This window comes from Macrosteles quadrilineatus, unplaced genomic scaffold (genome assembly GCF_028750875.1).
Source record: "Macrosteles quadrilineatus isolate MER2022 unplaced genomic scaffold, UCM_ALF_1.0 Scaffold_4__1_contigs__length_99947679, whole genome shotgun sequence".
Lineage (NCBI taxonomy): Eukaryota > Metazoa > Arthropoda > Insecta > Hemiptera > Cicadellidae > Macrosteles > Macrosteles quadrilineatus.
The window spans coordinates 65,209,671-65,236,556 of record NW_026542597.1 but is presented as its reverse complement, the minus strand read 5'-3'; positions in this window follow the sequence as shown (position 1 = coordinate 65,236,556).

Below are 26,886 nucleotides of genomic sequence, written 5' to 3'. Positions count from 1 at the left end.
TATTCCGGGCTCCTGCCTAGCGAATTAAGAAAAATCCGATACAACTAATATTAACTTATATACCTAGAAAACTATTGGCTTATTTAATTTTTGTAGGGTTGGACATACAGGGTTAGGCAAAAGTATGGAACCCCCCGGTTAACTTTTTATCGCGTTGCAGTAGGAAAACCAAACTTGGCACATATTTACAACATAAGAAATTGCACTTTTTCATCAAAGTTACAACTTTGCCCCAGTTTTCAAATGTAAACCTTATCATGTGACCCCTCATTTTAAAGGGTTTATCAAGAGAAATTGAATGGCGCAAACCAGAGGTAAATATCGTACCCCTAATCAAAATGACAGCCATTTTAATTATTTAAGATGAGCAAGCAAGATAAAGTCTAGACACCCCCAGTTAACTTTAAAAATTTAATATTTTAATACTGACTAAAAGGTGAGTTCTCCTTTTTATAAAGGTATGCTGAGTTTGGTTTTCCTGCTATAACCTGTTAAAATGTTAAAAGGGGATATTTAAAAATGACTGTCATTTTGATTAGGGGTGCGATATTGACCTCTGGTTAGCGCCATCAATTTCTCTTGATAACCCCTTAAAATTAGGGGTCACATGATAGGTGTTACATTTTGAACATTTGGGGCTGCCCCCAAAATACCCCGTTTTGGGGGCCGGGTACAAGTTCCAACTTTTTTGAAAAAGTGTATTTTTTATGTTGTAAACATGTGCCGAGTTTGTATTTCCTACTGCAACGCGTTAAAAAGTTAACTGGTGGGTTCCAGACTTTTGCCTAACCCTGTATTATAATGACAATCCAAACTGACGTAGCTGGTCCCCCTCAGGGTACTTTGACCGACCACTATTTTAAATTTTTTTCCGAGATTAACTTTTTTTCTAACATGAGTCCCTTAACCTACCAAGTACTATACCTAGTATTATAAATATCGGTTTAAAAAATCCAAAAATCAAAATGTTTATGTAAAAAATACAAAATGGCGAATATCTGGTTAACGAAGCGATTTTGGAAATATTTTATTCTTGATTTTATCTTTATTTTGACCCATAGAACCATTTCCCGGAGTTTGGCTGTTTACAAACGGGACACCCTGTATATTCCTTGCATTATTTAATTTAGCGTTAATTGCTCGGTATTGGACATAGTCTGATATGTATAATCTTAATTGATGTTGAATAAGAATACGTTATGTTAAATTTGAGAATATAAATAGAAAATCAGTTTATATCAAAAAGTACGATCCGTCAAAAATATTTAAAACCCGTAACAGATTTCGAACCATATGGTTCTTGTTCAAATACCTGTATTAAATACAAGATCGGGGTTTTTAAAAATATTATCATGCATACTATACATTAGATTCCTCGTTAGTTCGTTTTAATATTTCGGACTATAAAAACATGTTTCAAATAAATTGCTGTAACTAAGTAAACGTTTTAAAATGGAACATGTTCGTGTTGATAAACAGTAAGAAGTGTTCAATATTATAGTTCGATAGGTCAGTGATATAAATCCTTCATTTAGATTGCAACATCACAAGCTAGAACCAATTATAACAGATAAACAGATACGCCATTCACTGTTATATTGCTAACCAACTCAATTATTTTGATACAATGTTGAATGAGTATGATGGCTGATAAACAAGTAAAAGCACTCTGTTCCCTGATTCCATGTTCACCGCATTACTCATGTTACTCGTTGAATATCACACATCCAGCAGACGTTACCTTTACTACTTCTATATCTCAAGCTTACACGCTTTTTGATGCTAAATATATACTAGGAGCAATGTTTATAGACCAAATTTGAATTGATGAAACTGGTACACATTTTACTACTGGTATGACATTTTAAACAACAGGGTCCATAGTAAATTGTTAGCAAGAACAGAGGAATTTTTATTTATATTTTTGTGTATGAAAACCATGGAAATGTATGTTCAAATCTTAAAAAAAGATACAGTCATTTCACTATTTAAACACAATTTCCACAATTTCTTGTAAGCTATAATATATATATATATATGTATCAATTTGATGATCACGTTCCCCTGCTTGTCTTAAAGCTGATTAATTATCACATTCCATCTAAATATTTAGCTGCAACAAAATTATATACAGCACAAAATAAAAAAAAACCATACGTTTTGATGGTTATTTTCACTGAAAAATCTAATTTATATTGGTAACAACGTGATGTTTGTAATACAAGCATATAATTCTTTGGCCAGCTATTAAACTTTATACGCTTCTAATAAACGTTTTGCCATCGTGTATATCACATTTTATTCTATAAGAATAGAAAGAACACTGCTTGCTTGTATTATTTCCGGATCAAGGGTACGACTCGTCTTGGTAGAGTGTTTTAATTACTAATTCCTATGAGACCAAGAAAGAAATACAGGGAGCGGCAAAATGATCTGACGGTTTTCTTTGCTGCCCTGTCAAGTGAGTGATTGGCGTAGGGTGGTGGGAATAGAGGCGTTACAAAGCCAACGTGTGAACATTTTTAGTAGCCACGGAGCCGTGGGACAGCTGAGCACCATGACTTTGTAGTAGAAGTGTTTTTAAAAGTGGCAATTCCTGTGTAGCTGTTCAGTACACGTTTCAATGTGGGTCAATGAAGAAAAGTCCCAACTCGAAACACCATTTTGCTGTAGGTGGGTAACTTTAGAGCTACTAGTTCAGCATTGAAACTAAAATCTTACTACGTGGTGTGAAACTAAAGAGAGTGAGAAAGACTATGTGGCGTGATTGAAAGTGTGATTCGTCACTCATAATGACAACTTTGTCATCACTACTTGTTCTGATAAAGAGATGCGCTTTGCATAACCACTGGGCTTCAACTGTTGCAGTTGCACGATTGCCATTTTGTATGAATGAAAATGCAGATGGTATTGTAATACTCTTCTACTGAGCGGCCAGACAATTGCAGAGCTGCAGCTTATTTACGTTTAGGCTGCTGAGGACTAACTTCCACAGTGTATCTCACTCTCTCGGCGCTCTCTGGGGTCCGAGCTGACATTGGACAGCCTGTTGACTTTTTTCAATGCTATACTAGTAGCTCTAAAGTTACCTACTCACAGCAAAATGGTTTTTTGAGTTGGGACTTTTCCCCTTGGACCCATATTGAAAAGTGTACTGAACAGCTACACAGGAATTTCCACTTTTAAAAACACTTCTACTACAAATACATGTTTCTCAGCTATCCCACGGCTCCATGGCTACTAAAAATGTTCACACGTTGGCTTTGTAACGCCCCTATTCCCACCACCCTACGCCACTCATTCGCTCGACAGGGCGGCAAAGAAAACCGTCAGATCATTTTGCCGCTCCCTGTATAATATAAATATTTAAAAATATCTAACCTATTTTAACACATTTAATTATTACATTTAAAACCACTAATGTATTCAACAAAGTATTTTTTGTAAATCGAGAAAATTCTAATAATATTGAAATTACAAGGTATTAATAAAACAAAAGTTGGCTTGTGATGAAAGTGTTTCAGGATAGGTTATAGAGGGTACAAAAATATATTAGAAAGAATATTGCTACAAATCTCCAATGTCCAAGCTGTGATTGAAATACATCCATTGTGTCCTTTGATTACGTTATAAATCTATCAGAAGGCTATGTTTCTCAGAACCTTCTTCTTGACGTCACCGAAAAGCTTTTAATCTAACTGATTTTTTTTTTCTTTTTTAACAAATGGCTTGTATAAATCACACGGACATTCACATTTTTTTTAAACGCATTATAAGTTATTGTTTAAAATATACGAAAAATAAAGCTAGTTTTTCAACTAGATAAATTAGTATTGCAAACCTTAAAATGTATTTTTACTGGTTAAAAAACGTTCTTCATTAACAATACAGAAATACAGTTTTTGATTATGAATAGTATCAGAGGTGGATTAAAACAAAGTTTTATTTACCCGTATAAATAAGATTTTCAGAACTAAGAACATTCAAAAGTGTTTACGCAATAATGAATCTATGTCGTCCAGTTAAAACTGAACTTTTTTGTTTATTTATATTGTGTATTCATAAAAGTATCAACCCAATTCAATATCAATATTAATATCTAAACTAATTAATTGTATAACAGACTCCTGCCTTTCTCGAAGAATAAAGGTTAAAATTTGATTCTGAAAAAAATATGTTATTCATAAATTAAAGAAATAATAACATTTTGCTTTATAAAGGACCAATTATAAGTTGATAGATACTGGTATATGGATAAACTGATACATTAATGTGTTCAGAAGAATTAATGAGATAAAATAAGTTAAAGTAAGTTTTTTTAAATATCAGATTAACAAGATTTCCAAATTTAATTACTATCGCAAAGTTGATTTTCTTAAAATTCATTTTTATAGCCCCAGGATTGCGAAATATGACAAATAATGGTTAAAACATACCTCGTCAGACAATCCTTAACATGTAGGTAGTGAAGTTGCTACATATGTTTCGGCGGCTATTTAAGCATCTCCGCCATCGTCAGGCAAACAAAAGGATCCACTTGATGTGTCGTCAGAATAAATAAAATACACATTTTACACAAAACATAAAAAACTATAGTGATAGGCCTATCAACTACACGCACTGCCGTGGACATGGCAGGAAGCAGACTCAGACTTTTTTTGTCTGCTTCCTGCCATGTCCACGGCAGTGCGTGTAGTTGATATGCCTATCACTATAGTTTTTTATGTTTTGTGTAAAATGTGTATTTTATTTATTCTGACGACACATCAAGTGGATCCTTTTGTTTGCCTGACGATGGCGGAGATGCTTAAATAGCCGCCGAAACATATGTAGCAACTTCACTACCTACATGTTAAGGATTGTCTGACGAGGTATGTTTTAACCATTATTTGTGATTTTCTTAGACTTAATATCCTACTCCTTGTGAAAATTAATAATATTTCTACTCATCAGGGCCTATGTTGAAACATAGGCCCTGATGAGTAAAAATATTATTAATCAACTGTGTATTAATGAACTTTATCGAATTAAAGGACAATAAATGTGAGTAACATATTCTTAAAGCTTACACAATGTAAAATGATAAAATATGACAAAATAATATGATAAAATAATGTAAACAGATTTACACAAATTATTAAAAATATTACTAGTTACATTTACTTAGTTACAACGATGAAAAGTGCTAAATTTTGGAAGACAACTGCAGGACAGCGGCATCATATATTAAAGCAACGACTAAGAACAAGAATTTTCCATTTGTTTGTCCCACGAGGAGACAAGCATTTCTTGTGTTCCTGAAATAATAAATTGCAGTTTTCTTAAAACTAACAGCTACTGTTTTATACGAGAAAACTTCTTATAACAGGAGTATGGTCTATCTCTATTGATTACTTATAAGTTATATCACTAGAGTAAGCGTTTAGATACATATTTAATTGATTTGTATATTTATTTTTTTTACATGATATTGAGGAGGCTATGTATAATTTTTTGTATATAGCCTCTCTCAAAAGACATAAATAATAAACGTCGTTTAAAGTGTCTAAAGTGCTTAAATGATTTAGGTTCCGGTTAACGAGTTAGTTATATCTGACAACAAAGTGGTTACAATGACCTTGGGAAATGGCTTTGTGTACCATTTTCGCTTAATTAAGTATAAGCTATTACAGTCCACTATGTGCTCATTTAAATCTATGTTATACTTTGTATTTGTCGGTTAATTTATTTATAGATGTAGCTCTGTCAGTTTGTATTTAAAATAATTTAACTCTGAATTTGATTATTTAGGGTAAAGTACGGCTATTACATAAACAGCTAAAATGTCCAGGGCCATTTAAAATGTATGTGCATATCCATACAAATGTTATCAAAAAATTTCAATTATATCAATTATTTAAGATAGGGACTCCACTATGTGTGTATTTTAACCCAAATATGAGTGAAAGGTGAGTGTAGGATGAGTGGCACAATCTTGTAGTCTTTTTAGGGGCTAAAGCCGATATATTCCTTATAATATTGTTTTAAGGAATGTAAGTTATAAACCAATATGTGAAAGGAATATCACAGAATTTAATGTGATATAATAATCTTAAATTTGGTAACATGACTGGTACACTTTTCTTAGCAATCTTAACGCTTACTATAAATAATAAGTTTTGTTTCTCTGTTTCACTTGAAACTAACATTTTATTAGGTTCAACAACAATTGTAAATTTTAAATTGATCGGAACATTATATAGGCTGCAAATGAACAAAGTATCTTGGGAAGTTATAATATTTGTAGCAGAAAGGTTTCCCAATTTTTCGTCAACTTATCAGAAATAATTGTACTAACCAATTGCAGTTACATTGGAACCTTGATAAGAAGACCCTCGATAACAAGTCACCCTTGATAACAAGTGTCATTTTCAAATCCCCTTAAAATAATTTTACCCCTTATCACATGTTATTACAAACCTCAATAAGAAGTCAACCTTGATAACAAGTATTATTTTACAATCCCCATGAGAGTCTTGTTATCAAGGTTCTACTGTATATGTTGTTATAGAATCAGTTGATAACGTTGGTCAAGCCAAATGTAACAGTGTCTAGTGTAAAGCTGACGATGTATGGTTTAATTAAAACCGAACGATTGCTTGCGTCGTGGTTTCAGCATTGCTGTACAGCGGTTTATTTCATTATTTTTTTATATTTTATCCATGAGTATTTTAATGTTCTTTGAGTATTGATATAAATTGCTTTTATTATGGTTTTATCACATTTTATAAAGTTTTTGTACATTATATTGGTCTTACTAGGCTTCTCCGCAAGACTTCCATTTTTGTTAGGCAGCCGTAAGAATAGTTTGTTTCTTGATTTTAGTAGTAAACGAGTAAAATAATTTGATTAATATTTTACAAACATTTGATTACTGAACAACTAAACAAATTTAAAATGCCTTTAATTTTCACTGAAGCTCCATTTAAAGTCAATTTGTAGTCCCTGCATATACAAAATGCCAAATAAATTAAGACATTCTGATTAAACTACATTTAATTTACCCTTATTTGAAAAATTTATGTGATCTACAATGTAATCATTACATACATGTTAACATTAGAATGCACATGTTAGTTTTATACGTTATAATGATTTCTGGAAGATGAACGACTTATCGGTAATAGTAAACAAGTGAAGTAGTAGAAAAAGCTTAATCTATCTTATAACACCTGGCTTTGGCAGCGTTGATCGGACAATCATATTTTATTTATATAAAGGTAAAAAATATAAATGTAATAAAATATTTTTCTAACTTATCTATATCATGGATGATAAAGTCGATAGTTATATTATGGATATTATAGTTCTATTATAGGTTGTGGTTGTTATTTTATAATGGTTCGCTATTATGGCAAGAGATTATTGGGTTGCATTGTCCTGAGAATTACACGGGTTTAGATATTATATATAAAAATATAAAAATAAATAAAATAAATATGTGTCAATAACAATCAATAAAATATGTTCATTGACAAATCAGAAGATCGAATTGTCCTAATTTGCAAAGTCGCAGAGGACGCAAGCCTTGTTTGCTTTGTCAAAATAAACGGGATTTTGCAAATCTGGCTTTAACTTGAGCAATACATTGTAATTGGTCAAAACGTGTTTATTTTACAACCATGGACAACAATTGAAAAATATTTAAACGATTGAACTTTTTTGCAAGGATTTTAAACTAAAGACATAAAATAAATTGGCTTTTCGTCTCATAAAATAAATATGACCAATCAGCTGTTCGTCGAGTGTTCAGAGTGTCTAATCAAAATCGATTACAACTTATCGTTTTACGAGTATTTACCGTCTTGTGAGTTAACTGCAGTGTATACATAAGTTGTAAGTTTTATCAGCCTTTTTCCAATTTTTTTTCGTAAAATCTTCAACATCCCCTGGCTTACTACATAGAATGACACGTTTAAAACAAGAAACGATGGTACCATTATTTAAGAATATCTTGCAGTAATGATCTAAATATTATTCAGTATCGAAATAAATTTTTGTACCTAACACTTTTATCATATGATTCTTAAGGAAAGTCTCAAAATATAATTTTCAATGCTTTCAAATACAATAAACTTGAAAAAATAAACACCTCTTTGATCAAATAAGAGAACGCATTACAATTTTATTATGCCTTTTGGTTCTAAGGATTTTTTTGTTAATTGAAATTTAGCGTATTTTATTATATTCAAGGGAAAGTAGACTTACCTTCTTATAAAAAATCAAGCGTTTTATGGTAAACTTTCAAGAAATGTTTTATGTAATTTTATTTGGATTACAACTAACAAATTTAATATTAACATAAATCTTTTTACCATTTAGTTTTTACCATTATTTAACTAGTTTTCTTAACACCAAAGCTAGGTAAAACAAAGAAACGTTTAGTATCTAGACTAAAATAAGTATGCTATGCATAGTATTTTTCAAATTTAATTTTGGGACTTTTTTGGGTCGTTAAGTTAAAAAAGACATTGTTTACCTATGGCACTAGTAAAAAGTCCTTTAAAATTAGTGGTACCAAAGCGGTTTCACACTCAATATAAGTATCTCATGAGTTCTGAAAACAATTAATTTCCTTATCTATAAAGTCTTGGACTTCATGGTGGTTGGACACACTTCACAATAAACAACGAAAACGTAAACAGGAAGATGATACAATCAACATTATAAAACTAAAACATTTTAGACATGTACCAATATACCGTTAAATTCCAAAATTTCTTTAACTCATAATTTTCAAATTGTTGTTTTAATGCACCGAGACGACCTCGACTGTTTAAAATATAAAGAAATTAAACGGGTTAGGACCTTATAATGTACTCATATTCAGTATGAAGCAGCTGTAGTCCAAGTAAATACAAAGATTGCGGAAGGGATCTTTTGCAATACTCTCTATCTAGCACAATGGGTGAAATAATCATAGCTAGAGAGTTCTTGTAGCATTCAGTCTTATTACTTACTAGTAATTTGTACTTTAGATCTAAGGCTGTTAAATAAAACCGCTAAATGAGATTACAATTACCTCTTTAATGTTGTAGAGGTAATAATTTTAATGCATTTGTTTATCTTTGTGTATCTATTTAGCATTTATTACTTTATTATATGGAAACTGTTCACTCTTGGTCTTGTTATTATCTAATTATGACGTTTTTGTTACATAACATCGTTAGTTGATAGGCCAATGACAAAAATGGCATCTGCTAAAATAACGGGATCACATGGAATCAAGACAGTGTCCTTCGGATATGAAGGTTAGCCATATAACCACTCGACTATCCATACAATTAGTGTTTACTACTAAACGGTCCACTTATAAAAACTGACGAAAGCTACGTGTTCTTTGTTTAGACATTTCCTAACGGTATCAATTTTCGATGTTATCCAACCCTAAAATAACAAGGATGGACAATAAGTAGATTTATACATTTTTTCAGTTAATGTGACAGAAAAGAAAGCAGTACATAGCAAAAACCCCTGTAAATGTACAATGTACTCTAATGCTCATGAACACCGCATTTGGATAAATATTGGTCCACTTTAATATCTCATTGTGGCAAACTCTAATTCTGGTTTGTCCCCGAGAAAAGATTCCATTTAACCTGATACTTGAGAAAATACTGCACATAACACAAGTAACTTTGATGCCCAAATGAAAAATATATTCTTGAAAACAGTTTGAAAACAAATTGAAGTATTCAAATCTGTAAATAATTGCATGAAACATGTGCATAGCCCGTAGCTAACTATAATTGGTTTTAGTTTATTCAAAGACAAATAAAACTCCAATTTACGCCCGTAATTAAAATGTTGACTGTTAATCACCAAAACTGACACACTACAAAGAGAATAGAATATGACATTAGCTTCCCGTTGTTCCTAAATTAATTGACTAGCTAACTTTATATTGCATCGAATATTTAACAATTGGACGAACGAATAAAATAATTATAGACCAACACGTTTTGCACTTTGTTTGTGATATCACACTAACATAATTAATAGTTAGTGGGAAATGAAGTAATATAGGTTAGTGACATTATGATTAACTATTCTGATTCATACAGTGAACAATTGTTGAGAAAACATTTGTGCATTTTTAATTTAATTTTTACAGCAGCAGATGCCACAATATTTTTTAGCTTTGAATTTGGCACTTTAGTTTTTTAAGCGACACTTTATGGACAAAATACAGTAATGGTGGTATTTTTTTAACTAAAACGTTATTTAAAAATTTTTGAGGATAATTGCAGGAGAAGGTCTGGTTAATTATTACTATAAAAGTACTCTATAACAGTTTACTTATAAAATTAGTTGTCTTAAACGAACTATCCTGAGCTTATTGGCTAGTTTACTAACTTGAATCTGAACCATTTTCTTGTCATTTGACGACCTTATAAATAAGTTTTCTGACTATCTGGTATGGATTGCTAAGCACCAGGTAAAAAATTTCATTTGTTTGTTCAGGTTTCAAATGAGCCACTTTAATAAGAATACTTAAACTTTTATAAATTAATAAAAAAAAATTATCTCTGAATATAACTGGTCTTAGTATATACACATTAGACGGAATTGAATGTAATATTAAAGTTTGCTTTGCGTTGCTTGTTGAATCTTGCAATTATTGTATGCGCCCATAATATCTTATGAGACAAGATCATCATCGTAAAACATAAATGTCATAATACAATTAAAAAATATGATGTAATTTATATATCACTTCAATTTAACGATGTGGAGATTTGAATCCATCTTATCTAGGTATAAAGTTCTAGCAAGTGTGATAGAATATTTTTTTAAACATACAAAGGGCTTATTCATTTTAAAAGACAAGGCAAAAAAATTAATCTTTTACAGATTTCAAGACTACAAAATAGTAATAAGCAATATGATTTGTCGGTTTTCAGAATTATTAACTTTTGATCGGATTTGACTTGAGAATTGGGGTTTTGAATACTTTATTTGTCGTGTAGAATATTCAACCTGTTTATTTCTCATGTGGATTAAAGTTTAACACAAATGACAGATAATTAATTATTATCTACGCATTATACATAATATAATTCACACATGAATCAAGTTTCTTGTTTCCTGTTACATTTAGTGATTTTTTTGTATCTTAATACAATGTTATACTATGTTATACTATGCTTTCATTTAGGAATTTCCGTCAATAAATTCTTTGAATCTTGCACACATAAATTATATCGCATATTTGTAATTCATATATTCATTTTATTTAGTTTTGTATGGATTCAATATTCCAAGATATTAAGAATAAACTAACTGTTTCACACAGACATTTCCAAATTAGTATCAAAAATCATTTTAATTGGATAATCATTGAATATTAAATCTATAGCTAAAAAATTATGCATTTTTAACTTTTACCTAGATTTGCCTGAACTAAAAGCTTATTTAATTGCCTAAGTTATCATAGTACACATATTTATTGAGCTATTTAAAGCTTAATCAATACTCAGTGTATGCCCCTTATTACAATATTTAAACACATATATACAAAAAAATTCCCCAGAGGGAGAGAATTACACACAGTAAGTAGTTACAGTTACTTAAACGAGGAACACATAGGATATTTTGTTCAACGGTAATAAAAAAAAAAATAATAAAATAACCATCACCACATGATTTTGTTTGCTTCTAAATGGTTATTTCAATGAGTACTGGGTGTAATGAACTCCTATTAGTGTCCATTATCAGTAATCTCTAACCACAACCTAAGCCTGATTGACATCCACTACCACAAGCAACTTGTGCTGAACAGTAATTTGATAAACAAAACTAACATTAAATGTAACTATGAGAGTGATTTTAAAATACGTTTCACAGTTAAATAAAATGCTAATATATTTAAATTCCTTAGCCAGGTGTATTTTACCTAGCGAAAAAATATCGATGGACATTAGGTATTTACTGTTCAGCCAGTTAATTGAGATATTGACCGGTCAAACCTTCGTTCGTGATTATTCATCAAAAGTCTTAAGATGTGTACATACAAAGCAGTAGCAGAGTTTGTAATAATTAGTCCATAAATAATTAAATAAAAAAAAACTATTTACGTTTCGGAATTATCTTCCAAACTATTCAAATGTACCGTTAAAAATCAAATCACATCAACTTCATGCTTTAACAAATTATAAGAATATTTAAAAATAAAAATAAAGTCTAAACGTAATTTATCTTGATAACATTTAAGTTCGTGTTGGAAATCAACTTTTGATAGAATCATTTTCTATTGCAGACACGTTTTCGTCTTAAGTAAATCCGGAGCTCTTAGAGTCGTGTTGAGATTTAAAACTCAGTCGAAGCGTTGGCCACCATTTTAGTAGGCTGTTCTTTTGTAAAATAATAAATTGTGGCAATAATAAATATTTTATTCAAATGGATTTAAAAAGTATACTTTATATAGACCAATTTTACATACGTCTTATATATATATTTCATACATTAGAGAGTAATATAATTTTTATATTAAATTTCATTACATGCTTTTTAAGATTTATCGGTTGTATAGAAGTACACTATTTCTTTAGTCTAAGGAAAGTGTTTTGTTCGTCGTTTGCAGACAACCTTTAAGACAAACAGAAATATTGGATGTTTGTACAGAGTTTTCTAATGGTAGCTGAGATACCAGGGCAGAAGGCCCAAATCGTTGCAAGAGCCATACCACCGGTGTTGACCCTCTTCTAGAAGTTAGGGACCAATACCCAACAGTCACAAAAGTCGTTGTCGTCGTCTGTACAGGGTTCTTTTATTTTCCATAGAATAAGTAAATGCTATATTTCTTTTGCATTATAATGTTTTATATCCTTCACCATGGATAAATATAAATTTATTCAAATCAAATTTCAAATGTAAAACCAAAGGTAAAGAATAAAGGCAAACTAGTGACTTTTGCGTAAGTTTTGATTACTGATACATGTCGTACACGAACACTTTTTACTAAGCATGACTGAAAGGACAACTAACTGCAAACATTAAATGAAAAAATACACATATTTTTCTGTTACAGATTCTTTGAATTACTTCTCTACTATATATCATGATTGAATCAGTAGTTCATAAAACTTCGGATTGTAGCGTTAAAATCGTGAAACCTTTACAAATTACACTTCTGCCCTATTATTCTTGATTGATCGTTAAATCCCTCACACTGGCAGGATCAAATCACATACAATGCTAGTTACACTATTCTGACTCTTTCCTTACTTTCACAATTTTTCTTACTTGGTTAATTGAAATTATATTTATGTTCAGTATTTGCATTACAGATGTTTTAGACAAACGTTTCAGTAATACTTATTATAAGGATCCCCATTTTTATCCTTTGTCTTATGTGTATAAGTTTGATCTATAGTGTTCCGTGTCCGTTACTACTAACTAGTAAGCAAATCAAACTAATTACTTCGTTCAATCAATTTATTTACAAATCCTTGACTTATCAAGCATATCAGCTAGGGAATGTCAAGCATTGTTAAAAATGTATTGTCTTGTTAAGTACACTTTAACAGTTCCAAAGACTTTTTTAATGGCTTACTTTTAATTCATTAATATTTAAAAACATGATAAAATGTTTTAGAAGCTTTGTTAGTATTTATCCTATCATATTTTGATTTTAAATAGTTGTAGACTTTGGTTATATTTAATTAAATGTTGTAAGTTATTTCTTATAGTATCGATAAAGCTTGCAATTTGTTTACGTGTTACAGTTTATCTATATTCCTAGTAAAAATGTTTTAATAAAGCAAGAGGAAGAAATTGCACCGAATGAAATATGATGCAATTTTGAGCGTGTTATGCAAAACACATTCTCATATTCAGGAGATAACTTGCAGCTCTTTGTTGTATGCTTACATCAAATCTGTTGTTAATGTTGGATGATGAAAAGTAATAAAGCAAATTGTATGATTTATGCGTTTAATATTTACAATATTTTGTCCATCCAAAAACAAATTTAAAGTAGTTTACTAGTATGTTGCTTGTAAGGAATCTTTCGATTTACCTAATATACTTGGATTGAATTTTGTAACGATGTGTTGTAGGAGTAAAAGAGGTATAATATACTAAATAATCCATACAAATTACACTTTATTAAAATGGTTTATGATAAACGGAATTGTTAACGTTCTTGTTACCTATTTGGCCATAACGTCCACATTATTGAGTTCCTCCTAGAACCGCTTAGTTAATATCTAAGGTGAACCCTAGATAAATAATAATACTATCTGATAAAGCACGTTTAAGCAAAAATATTTTTATAAAGAATATTAAATAAGTAACAAGTTTTTTTTTCTCAGCATTCAGTTACACACGTTTACTCCTAGCCCTAATGAACTTTATTCCAATACGCCACAACCATCCGGTTAATGTAATATTCTTTCAGCTCCACCATCAGTAGAGATTAGTAATCTAAAAATTGGATAAAAATATTAAATGGATAGCGTGCTGTTGTGACAACAACACATGAAATTATAAGTTAGCAGTATGCAATTTTGTTCACCTTACTAACCTGGTTGTGTACTTAAGAAAATATGAGAAGGAATGTATTGCGTAGTCAGTTTACATTTTTAAGGAATTTACGTAGAATATACATATAGGTATTAAAATTTCCATTTATAAGCATACACGCGTTGAAGCCATGCTGCGTTATAGATTGTTATAAAACTACAGCAACGTTGAAAAGAAAATTGGCACTCACCTTCAGCGTCAGAGTTTGGACTGAAGCACGTCCATTCTATCGCATGATTAGGTTATAGATCTATCAGTGATCGAAGAAAATTATTCTTTCCACATTTTCTGAACATCATACGAACGATTAAGACCAACGTTTAATGTACAGTTTATTGCTAAATCAATTAAATACGATATTATGGATATGTCTATAATTATTGAAGTAAATGTAAATCGTAGGATTGAGATAGAAAATATCGTTATGTCTATTACAAAATTGCTATTAAAACTAATTATTCGATTTAGTTAGTCCATCGAATTTTGATTTTTTACGCAATTATTATCTTATCTATTATTATCTTATCTTAATTTTAACAATCGTATTTTTTTATAGAGGTAGCCTATTACATGTAAAGCTAGGAAAAACAGGCTACACGACTTAACAGCCAAACTTCGGGAAAGTGTTATATGAGAAAATATAAGGTAGGGATTCTTATCAATATCGATTTGGTAACCAGTGATAGCTGTCATTTTGTTTTATTACACAATTCTTTGAATTTTGCCAACCGATCTCTATGAAACTTAGTGTGTATAAGGTAAAAATCTCTGTGCTTATAGCTCATTTATTTAAATCAATCATAGCGCTAACGGTATTATTTAACTCATTTAGATAACGATAGTACATGAATACAAATCAACCAAGATCAATCAATTTCATGGTTGATGAGATTATTATTGGTATTCCTTTATTAGAACTCAAGCAGGTTTACTGAGAGAGAAACGTGTGATGGGATTTTCTTGTACTTGAGTTGCCACAAGTCATTGTAATGTGGAGATAAGAAGATTAATCATTGCCATCTCTTGTTGCATCGCAGGAGCTCTAAATAATCTCTGAGATGTATTTATATCAAAATGATAAATTAATTTTGCTTGGTACAGCTAAACTAAAACCGTTAAGAACATATAAAAATGTTTATGTTGACGGATAAAGACCAGACAGTATGATTAGAAAACTATTTTTGATTAGAAAAATCTTTATTTTAATTAAATTTAAGTGGATCGTCACTACTTTTAAATTTTTAATACTATCCATTTTCCTAAAGAATCCATACTGCTTCTTTTACGTTGTGTGTATATGAATTTGAATTATGTATTACCGTAATGAAAGCTTATAAAACTAAAATATGTTTTGCGTTTGGAATTTTTCTAACAAAGTGTAGAACACTATCTCCTTGTAAAACTCTATTCTATACATAAAATATGATTCTACTTAGTGATTTGAAAAAAAACTTTAATAATCCATAATTCTACATAAAAGCACTTAATGCACAATGGTTGTTTTGTCTAAATTCAATAATCCTTACACGATAGAGAAATATATTGGAACATTGTAAAAAGTACAAACATTAAATAAAACATTAAATTGTACAACTTACAACAGAAAAAACAATAAATAATTAACCTACCAGCTGATATTAAAATATAGGAAAATAGAATATTATTAATTGACACTGTATTAAATACATGGTATATATTAAAAACTTGTTAAAATTTTTTACTTTTTTAGAATAAATCCACATATTTCAGCCACTAGAATTGATTTTAAATATTTCATTCTAGTGTATGCAGTGTGTAAATTAAGTATTGAAACAAAGCTGTATTTGTTACGAAATATATAATAATATTATGTTTGTAGCGTTGTTTTTAAATAAAGTATTCGCATTTCTTTACGTCAAACATATTGTTTAACCCCCCCCCCCCCTAACAGGGTAGTGGGTAGGGGTGACTTTTTTCAAATAACAAGCCCTATTGAGTGAACACTCATTTTGAAGGGTTTGACAAAAGAAACGCAATGACGCAAACACGAGGTGGATAACTCACCCCTAGCCAAAATGTCAGGTAGGCTATTCAAAATTTGATTCATGTGAATAGGCACCAATTTAACAAATATGGAAACAAATCAAGTTTTTAAACCGAACTATATAGACATATTCTATTTGTGGCAATGGTTGTTAACAAAAGTTCCACAACTTTTAAATTTCAAATATTTTTCATACCCTTGAGAAGGAAGAGGGTAGGAGTGACTTATTTTTTTCAAATAACAACCCCTATTGAGTGACCCGTCATTTTGAAGGGTTTGTCAAAACATAAGCATTGGTGCAAACCTGAAATCGATGTGTCACTCCTAGTCAAAATGAACTTGGTATTCCAAATTTTGAATTGGTGAAATGGGTGCTTCTCACCTATTCAAAATGTTAAATACCTGTCATTTTGGCAAAAATTTGGTTTATGTATAGTAAATGTGTATATCAATAATTGCTTTTCTTATAGGCCATCCGAAAGATAACCAACAATATTCATATAAAAGTAAAGATATTCGATTCAGATTGATTTTTGTACAATACCAATTATACTTATAATACTAGTTGCTTTTTTATTTATTGATAAAGTTCTTTTGCGTGTTATTTAAAAATTCCTTGAAAACCTGTTAAATTATCCAAACTTTATAGAACGTCAGGTATTTTTAAAGTTAGCTCACTTAAAGTTGTATTTCATTAAAAGTTATCAAATCACATTAAGCTTCTTTGATCGGTTTGTAAAATAGTTTTCTTAGCGAGAACTTTGACAGGATAATTGGATTATCAATACTGCATTAGTTAGCTGTTATCTCTTTTCAAAGTTTTTCAATACCTGAATCGGATAGTGTGTTATATATTATAAAAAAATGAATTTGTAGTTCATTGGTGCAATATATCTCGAAATATATACTTGATTAAACCATTCTAATGTCTTGACATCTAGAGTCGTTGGTCCTCTTGAAGTGTTGTACTAAATAGTATGCTATAACTATGGGACTGACATAACAAACTACACACTTCCAAAAATCATAGAAGGTCGTGTTCTTCCTAATAAAGTAAATAAATAATGTAAAGTATAAAGTAGTGTGTTTAGAATATTTTTGAAATTATAAAACTTGTAAATATTAGTATTCAAAATAATTAAAATGCACGTTACTCATTTTTACTTATAAACAAACATTATGATTTTAAAGTCTAAAAATACAATTCAGTGTGTTAATTAAGTAATTATTATAATTAAAGTAAGAAAAGGTGTCTTGTTCTAAGCCTATACGAAAAAAAAAACTCTTTTAACTATAGGGACAACTGAATTACTAAGGCTTGGCTAAATTTTGGCTCATGTTGTACCAATCATTATTGTTAAATTTAAGTTTATAGACAATTTATCATAAGTTTGTTGTATTAATCTGTTTTATCTTTTATTCCAGGTAAGTGCAGCCATCCGTCTGTGGGTAATTATTCATAACTTAAAGGTATTACTTTCGTCAATTAATTAACTTTAATTATTAAAGTATTTAAAACCACGGTTTTTTTCTCTTGGATTAAGCAGGGCAATAAATGACCAAAGCGATGTTTTTATTAATTGGAGCAATATTCTTATTTTAATCACCCGTAAAAGTGCCTTGCTGTTTACTAAGTTATGACCTTCAATCTAAAAAAAATTCAAAATAACCAAAAGGTAATTCCCGATGAAAAATTATGCTTAATTTAATTAGAATACACTGCGTTCGCCATATCGACTGCAATATTAAGTTGACTAAAGGCCTTTTGGTTTCTTACATGGCCAAGTTCTAATTCTGATATTTGTAAAATTATTATCGTTAATGTAAAATAAATCGCTTAGACATTGGATAAGTAACATATGATATATAATTAAATTTACCTCAATACTTATTCTTAATCTGCTTTTCATCCGAAAACGATTAAATAAATCAAAACAAATAAAAACAGGGTAACCAGTTTTGCCAAAACCTTTTGTATAACCTTTTAGTTCCATAACACTCAAATTTCGTTTGTTTAAAGATTAAATATGAAAAACTATAAAAAAAAAACTATCCATGAACAGGTTCAAATATTTAAACTCGGTTAGATTTTGATGAAAACTGCTGTAAAATGGTTATTATGATCTGGCTCTATGCGTTGAATGCTTCCCCTGAGCCTTATAACTCAAAGTTGTAATAATTTACTTCAGTAAAGCGTTTAACACCGTAATGGAGTTGTACTGTATTTAACCACACAAACTTTACAGTGTAATGTGATAAAATGCTTTATAACGGCATTAGTGAGTTTGCCTTTATGTACCAACATTTTTACGGATCAAAACATAATCGATGGATTTAGAGACACAAATGCATCAAATGTATGTTACATTAAATGCATTATGAAGTCAAAAAGTTTTAGTACTTTAAATTTATTTAGACCATATTGAATATGTTGTTTGATGTACATCATAAATACAGAAAAAAATCCTCCTTATGGTGTCATAATTTATATGTCATGTTATATTAGAAGAATATAAGTGCTCTGCGTGATTTGCACTGTACAGAGTAGGGCCTACTAAAATTTTACTGTAATAGTTTAATAAAACTTGTCATAAAAGTCCAGATTTCTTTGGATTATTTGTGTCTATTTGTTAATTAGGTTCTTTAAAGTCCACCTAAAAGTACAAACAACAGTATGATGGTGTAACTACGATTAAATAAAACGACAACCACTGAATAGTATACTAGTGCAAACTTTACAAAAACATTTTAATAATAAATAGTTATTTACGGTTTAAGACGTATTTAAAACCACAGTAAGTCCAACAAACGTCTCCTGACGACCTTTATGCAAAGGCATTACCAAAAATGTATTTAGAAAACGATATAATCTGTGTGTGTATAGAACGTACATTCGATCCAATTGTTGTTTGCTTCATACGGCGTATTAAAATAAAATCTTCTACTACAATATTCTTAGGGAACAATTTTTATTTATTATTTCAAGAACAGCCCAAACACTTGTCCATACCTAGCACAAATGAAAGGAAATTTATTGTTATTTTTCATTATGAACATCAAACCTCCATCAACCTGCCCATAATTTATATTGCATGTCCCACGCCCTCGGTTTGAGTTCGCCTACGCTATTCCTTCCTAGTCAAAATATCAAACAGGGTAATTTGAAAGCTTTAATATGCATTTTCTTTAAATCTTTCTAATCCGATAATAGACTCCACGGCGTAAAAAAAGAAAGTTCTAGAACAAATTAAAGACGTACCACCGCCTTAGCAGACCCACAGACGAAGCGAATTTTCATTTAGGCTACCTGGTTGGATTTTTTTTTTAAATACTCCCTTTAAATTGTCGGATTTATTTTCTTTTAAAATCAAAATAATTTTCAAATTTAGTGTTTTTTGGAGTTTTATTTGCAACCATTAGGCGTTAAAACTACGTTTTATTAAACTCATTTAACTTTACAAACATGAGGAAATCCCATTTTTACCATTATAAAACTCCCAACAAATCTCCGTTTCTATAGTTTGATTATGATGATTTATGAACTTGTTAGAATAAATGAAGGTTAACACGTTTGTATCAAATTTTATGAACATGGGATAATTTTAGCGAATTTCCCTATAGGGAAGTAGTTATTATTTTAGGTGGTATGGTAAGACCTAGGTCCGGGACCGATTTTCTTTTTAATTTTGATGTCCTCAGAGACCAAAATACCATTCTTAAATATTTTTATAAATGTATATATATAGAGAGATTTATACACATATATGTCCGTGAACGTGATAACTTAAGGTGTAAAGCGAGATAACCTCGAATGAGTTCTCGAACCAGCATGATCGGAACATGTGAACAGGGTTTTATGTGGAAAAATGGTTTTTTTCTAGTTTTCGACCCGAAAATTACAACATTTCTAATTTCTCTCTGGACCTTTTTAAAGAGCTTAAAAAACAAATAATGTGTTATGTCAAAGTGTTTTTGTATGTTTACTTGTAACGGAGAAAGTCTAAAGTTTTTTTTAAATATTATATTCTTATGGAGAATATTTTTTTATGTTTGCTTGTTTATGGATAATTTTGAAAATACTTGGTAAACTTATTTATTTATGCTAAGCCATTAATATTTTACTAAAAACACACTTTATTAGTTTCCTTGTAGCAGCAAATAAATGGAAATTTGCTTAGTCAGTAGGTTTGCTGTGGCGGGGGTATTTACTCAAGTTATCGTACTAACAGACAAACAGACACATACACAAACACACTTACAGACATACCACTCTGGGACATAAAAACGTTAACAGTAAATTAGTCCTGGGCCAAGGTATTATCATGAGACCCACGTTAATAGCTTATTCCCTACAGGGGAAATTCGCTGCTTAAAAGTACTTTGAAAGTTCTAGATTCCTTGTAAAATTAACATATCTTCCATTGGGCAATATATAATATGTGGCTGTAGAAATGTAGTTCGTACACTCGAGTTACGTTTCCTGTGAAAATACATATTGTTTGAAACTTGCAGTGATATATAATTATAGCATACTATGATACTATGAAACTACACTAATATGAAGAAACAATTTATATTTAGAATTAGGGATTCAGTATGCATCCTATTTATGGTGAATATGATTAGCTTCAGTGGTGTAACAATAATAATTAGTGGTAAAAATATTCTACCCTAGTAATTTTGAAAGATGAAAAATCAGGTCTTCTTCTTTGGCAGGAAGCGTTTAAATTACGTTTATTTACTTTTGTCCTTCACTTAAATCCATCTATAACTATACTCCTTGGTTCTTTAGCGTCATTATGAATAACATTTGGAAATTAAAGCCAAGAGATTATATTCAATAGTCGCTTTATAACGTCAGATAACAAATATAGTTTTCTTCGCAAATCAGTAATTAAAAGGGATATAGGCCTACCTTTTCGGTTTACTTCATAAATCGAATAAACACAACGCCTTAATAAGCTATTTTCATTGTAGAGTAAGTTAATTTTACGTGTATTTAAAGCAATTATTACTATTTTATTGTGTACTGTTCCGGGCAAAAAATTAAACTACCGAAGTTTATAAACTTTCTTTCTAAACATCGTGCAGTTCTTTAAAACACGTGGAACACTGCTGAAACTTCCTGGTTTTACATTTTATTAAAGGAGTTGTTTTTATAAAGTTTTACAGATGTTTTACTAGTTTAAACTAAAGAATACGTTTTTCAACATTCACATTTTGAATTAAGTATTGATATACACGTTCAATTAAACCACTGTGTGTGCACAAGACAATAAAATTTTGCATAAGAGTCAGCATTTTAGTTTTATTAAAATTATCTTCTACATTAAATGCTGTTTAAGAGCTACTTTTAAGCAAAACGTTCTAACTGCATAATACTAGTGGTATGCGCACATTGCTTAGTATTATAATGCGTAAAGTGCTATTCAGGGCTTGCCGTATTAAGTTGCATTGTTATAGTTCCTGCAACTACTGCAATACTGCATCGCATACACTAATATTCCACATACCACTAAAGTTTGACGTCCATTATGTTAATGATAATTTCAAATAGAAACTGTTATATTTTTTATGATGAATTTCAACGAATTGTTAGACCGTATATAAGTTTAATATCATAGCCTATAATTCAAAATTGGGAGTAAAAAGGAATGGCTCGAGTTTTACGTTGTATGGTTATACAGTTTTTTCTTTGAAAAATATCATTTTTAGGTGACTGTCTCACACCACTGGTTCTCGTTAACATTATTTTAGTTTTTTTATCGTAACTAAATATAAATATTTTTTTTATTATGCTAATACCTTGACGTATGATAAATGGAGAAAGCTCTCGAGCAACGATGCAACTTTTCTTTCCGAAGTATTAACCAAATGATATTCTAGGTTTTTTTGTTTTAGTAAGATCACGAAACATGCCACACAGGGTGACATAATTAAACTTGTAAAAGAAACGTTTTATAAATTTATTATCTCGTATGGATTTAAAGTTATTTGATCGCTAGGGTCATACAATGTGAACTTAACGAACAATGTTCTGTAGAGATGTTGTAGGTCACAAGTAGGCTTTAAGCTAAAAACTCTACCTAGACACCAACCCTCTGAGTAGGCACTACTTGGAAATAAAAAAATGTGTGGCCTTATACTGGAATCAGCACCCGGAAGTTAAGAGTGTTCGAAAATTTTACTTCCGGACTGTTCTTCCAGCAAGCACAATACAGTGGTAATAATGATAATGTCAAATAGCAACTGCCGTCTTGATTAAACCTATTATCAGCCTGATTTGTTATTGGTTTATCTTACTCTTAAACCTGAACCCTTCAAAAAACCTTTAGCTCCAAAATTCAATGCGGATTTTTACATGAATAAAGTGCTGAGATATAGGCAGAAAACAATAGTATATTGTACTACACTGTTATGAAGAAATAAATGTTTTTTGGCATTATATTTATAAATCATTGCTTTGTAAAAGCCTAGAAGTCATCTGGATTGGTTACAGCTGACTTTAAGGTCAATCAGACTTCAATTACAGAGCGTCATACAAATGTTTTACTGTAAAGCTGACACAATACAAAGAGAATATTAAATGGCATTTAGCTTCCAGTTGTTATGTTGATTAATTAGTTCATTACTTAATTTTCAAATGCGTATTGAATTGAATAAATAAATTATCTGTTAAATTCTACGCGATAATTATATGCGATTATTTTATTTGTTGCATACAATTGTACAATAAATAGTCGAAATTTATTGCAGTAAGTTTGAAACATTGTCTTTTCACCAAGATTGTTATGTAGTCAAAAATAATTGTGGACATGTTGTTGCATATTTCATGTAACTATTTACACTAGAAGAGTTCGCATTATTCCTTAGCCTAACATTTAGTGCTACAATGTAATAAAAATAATCCTCATAATTATGATCTTACTGAAAAACTGTAAATTATCAATTTTTCGTTAACGCTTCTAAAGAGAGAGCAGTAGTTCATTGTCAATTCATCCAACTAATATAATGTTGGTAGGCCTAATCTTTCTGATTCCAAATAACCAGCATGCCATGATATTTTAACTTAATCGTTTTTACGACAAACATACTTATTATGTGAAGAACACAAAGGACGATGCTTGAACCAATTGTTTTATACCATTTCACAAACCTACCCTCCAAATTATCTATTGCTAATTTATCTAAGGATAATGCTATATGATTTCTATGTAACCATTACCCAAACAAATGTCCTAAAACCAATTTGTATAGCACCCACTAAGTTAAGATCGTAATGCGTACAGTGTGGTTGTTTGGTCAACAGTACTTTTATCTTTACTGTATAACAACTCAATCCCTTATCAATCTACAATAAAACTGATTAACAAAATATCTTGAGTTATTTTAAATTTAATGTTATTAATATTAGACTAATTAGTAATATAAATAGGTACGACTTATTATTTTTATAACTATATTATACTACAAGTGAGCTTTCGCATTTTTACGATAGGAAATGTAATAAGCTTGAAAAAAAAAACAAAGTGGTTAAGTTAACCTTTAGGATAATTAACCATCTCTTTTTAAGAACTTTACTCATCTATTTTTAATGATTAACCCTCATGAAATACGATTTTTTTTAAAACTTTCATTTAATAGTAGTTAGGTAATAATCGTATAACACCTAATGAAATCTTCGAAAAAGATAAATTGTTTTGTGTTACTTAGATAGATATTAGTATGTGTATTATAATTTCTTATGGTAATGTTATAAGATAGAGTGATCAGTATAACATTAAAACACCGTCATTAAATTTAAATAAATAAATAAGATTATAAACTACGTAAATTTTGTCGTATGAAGTTTTAAATTTATGCTCCCTTATGCTACCCGTAACTGTTTTTATTAATAAAATGAAATATTTGAAAACTCTGATATAAAACTAAATAGCTTAGTAGCTTTATTAAACAAGTCAAAAGAGATTTACTTTTCATGAATGACAAACTATCTTGTGGATCAAAAGTAATAAAACTGTGATAAGCAATCTGATTTGATCGGCTCGTCAGAAGTATTTTTTTACAGCTTTGACAAGGTAATTGGATTTTCAAATATAATTTTCGTAGAAATGAATTAATCTAGATTTTATTATAGTTTGATGGTTTAAAGTATGAAAAGAGTAATTAAAAATTAGAATTACGCAGGTGACAAACATCGTGTATGGATTTTAGTAGATTCATGCCATAATCTTTTTTACTTGTTGTTCTGGGTTTGTCCAAGTAATACGTTTACAATTGCCTAAATAGTCGTTGAATTTCACAGAATGACCATAGTATTTTATGATACTACATAATCCTAGATATTATTTGGCCTTCGCTTGTGTCTTCTCGATTCATCTAAGACCTTACTAACTAATAAAGAATGATTCAACCACTGAAGAATAAATTGTGTAAATACAACGCAATTAAATTTCACCTGAACTACAGTAAGGTATGAAGGTTGAATTTTAAAGCTATGAAAGAGCCCTTAGAAGTATGGTCTCATACTCGTACGTTGGATTTAGGAGCTAATAAGTTGTTTGTGTATGTTATGATATGTTTATGTTGTATATTAGATTGTTCTAAATGTTGTTTACAAATAAAATTTTGTAACAGTGTAACATACGAAACAATTTCAATGTTAAGAAATTTTTTAAAATCGATGTTTCTAAAACTATATTGAGCTAGCGTTTTTCAATTCAGTAGTTTTTAATATAATGAAATAGGTAAAAACACCATGTCATGATGATTTTCAGCTTATTACAACTATTTAGATTAAAATGAATATTTTCCTCTAAAAAACCTCCCTTGTGGCAAACGTTAATTGTGAGTAATTAAAAAACTAGATGGTCTTTAAGCTGACCTTTAAAATAATAATATTTATGAGATAAGTAGCTTAGATTGTTGAATTCTTGAGTTTATTTCGATCAAATGACTGCAAAAGCTCTTTTATAACTTTTTTATTTTGTATTTAAAAGCGTTTTAAAAGTGTATTCATGCTTCTAAAAAGTTAGGAAGCACTAAAGAACAATATTTAAAAGCAGATTTAAAATTATTTTAAAACATAAAATAAAATCAAAATCTCGTAAAAAACATCATTATCTTCAAATAATTACTTATACTAGCTGACTCTTATATATTACCAACATACAAAAAATAATAAGACTGAATATAAAAAGGAATATTAGTTAATTTATTACCTTCCCGCCGATAATAACCAATGTCCAAAAGTATAAATGGCGTTTGTAAAGTCAAATATAGAATCCCAAAATGTATGGCTCAATATTCCAAGAAAACATGAACAAATTTACCTATTCCTATATCATAGTAAATTTAGACAAATTCATAGATATCAAAATATTTTATTATAGTTGACTCAAATACAGGTTTAATTAAACTTTTTTAACAAAAATATTAACTGGTCAACACCAAAACTGACACAATTCAAAGACAATAGAACATGAAATTTAGCTTCCCATTGGATCGTAAATTAACTGACTAATTAACTCTTTATCTCAACACACATTGAATAAATGAGTTATTTTTTTAATGTCACTCATGCACTTTATGTGTTCAAGTACTGTGAGTTGGCAAATTTACAATTAATTAATAAACTCTCTGAATTCAGCACGGTTTTTATACAGACAATAATGACTGCGTAAACATTGTTGCATATTTAATTTGCCATTATCATAGATCTGATATTTCTTTAGCTTAGTATTCAGCAATGCACTTTAATACAGATAAACTACGTGATATAAATATGTAGCAACAACGCTTTTAATATAAAGTGGGAATTCATTACATATCTTCGCTAGAAGTCTGTAGGAGAAAACGATAGCTAAGGATTAATTAAACAAACCATAAAAAGTTTATAAACTTGTATTTACATTTTCTTATCATCCGCGTGTTTTACATAAGGGTTTAATAGTACATACTTTACGTAAATAAATTTTAAAGTAATAACCAAAATTATTTAAGTTAATTAAATTTAATTATTACAAATCATTTTTAAAAGAAGAACAAATATTATTGTGAAAATAAGCAAACTGTAAAGTTTGATGCGTTTGTTAAACTTTACAAGTCAATGTCAAGTAACAAACTAACTTCCATTCAATTATCATAGCTAGTTTACCAACATGTAAAAGATTTAGATTATTTTTGGTCAGTTAAATATGGTATGAAAAAATTACTTAATTACAAATTGGTCGACTATTCACCCAGTAGTGTATGCGCATGCTAAAGCTGTGAGTCCAATCGTTTCTATACTTTCCGAA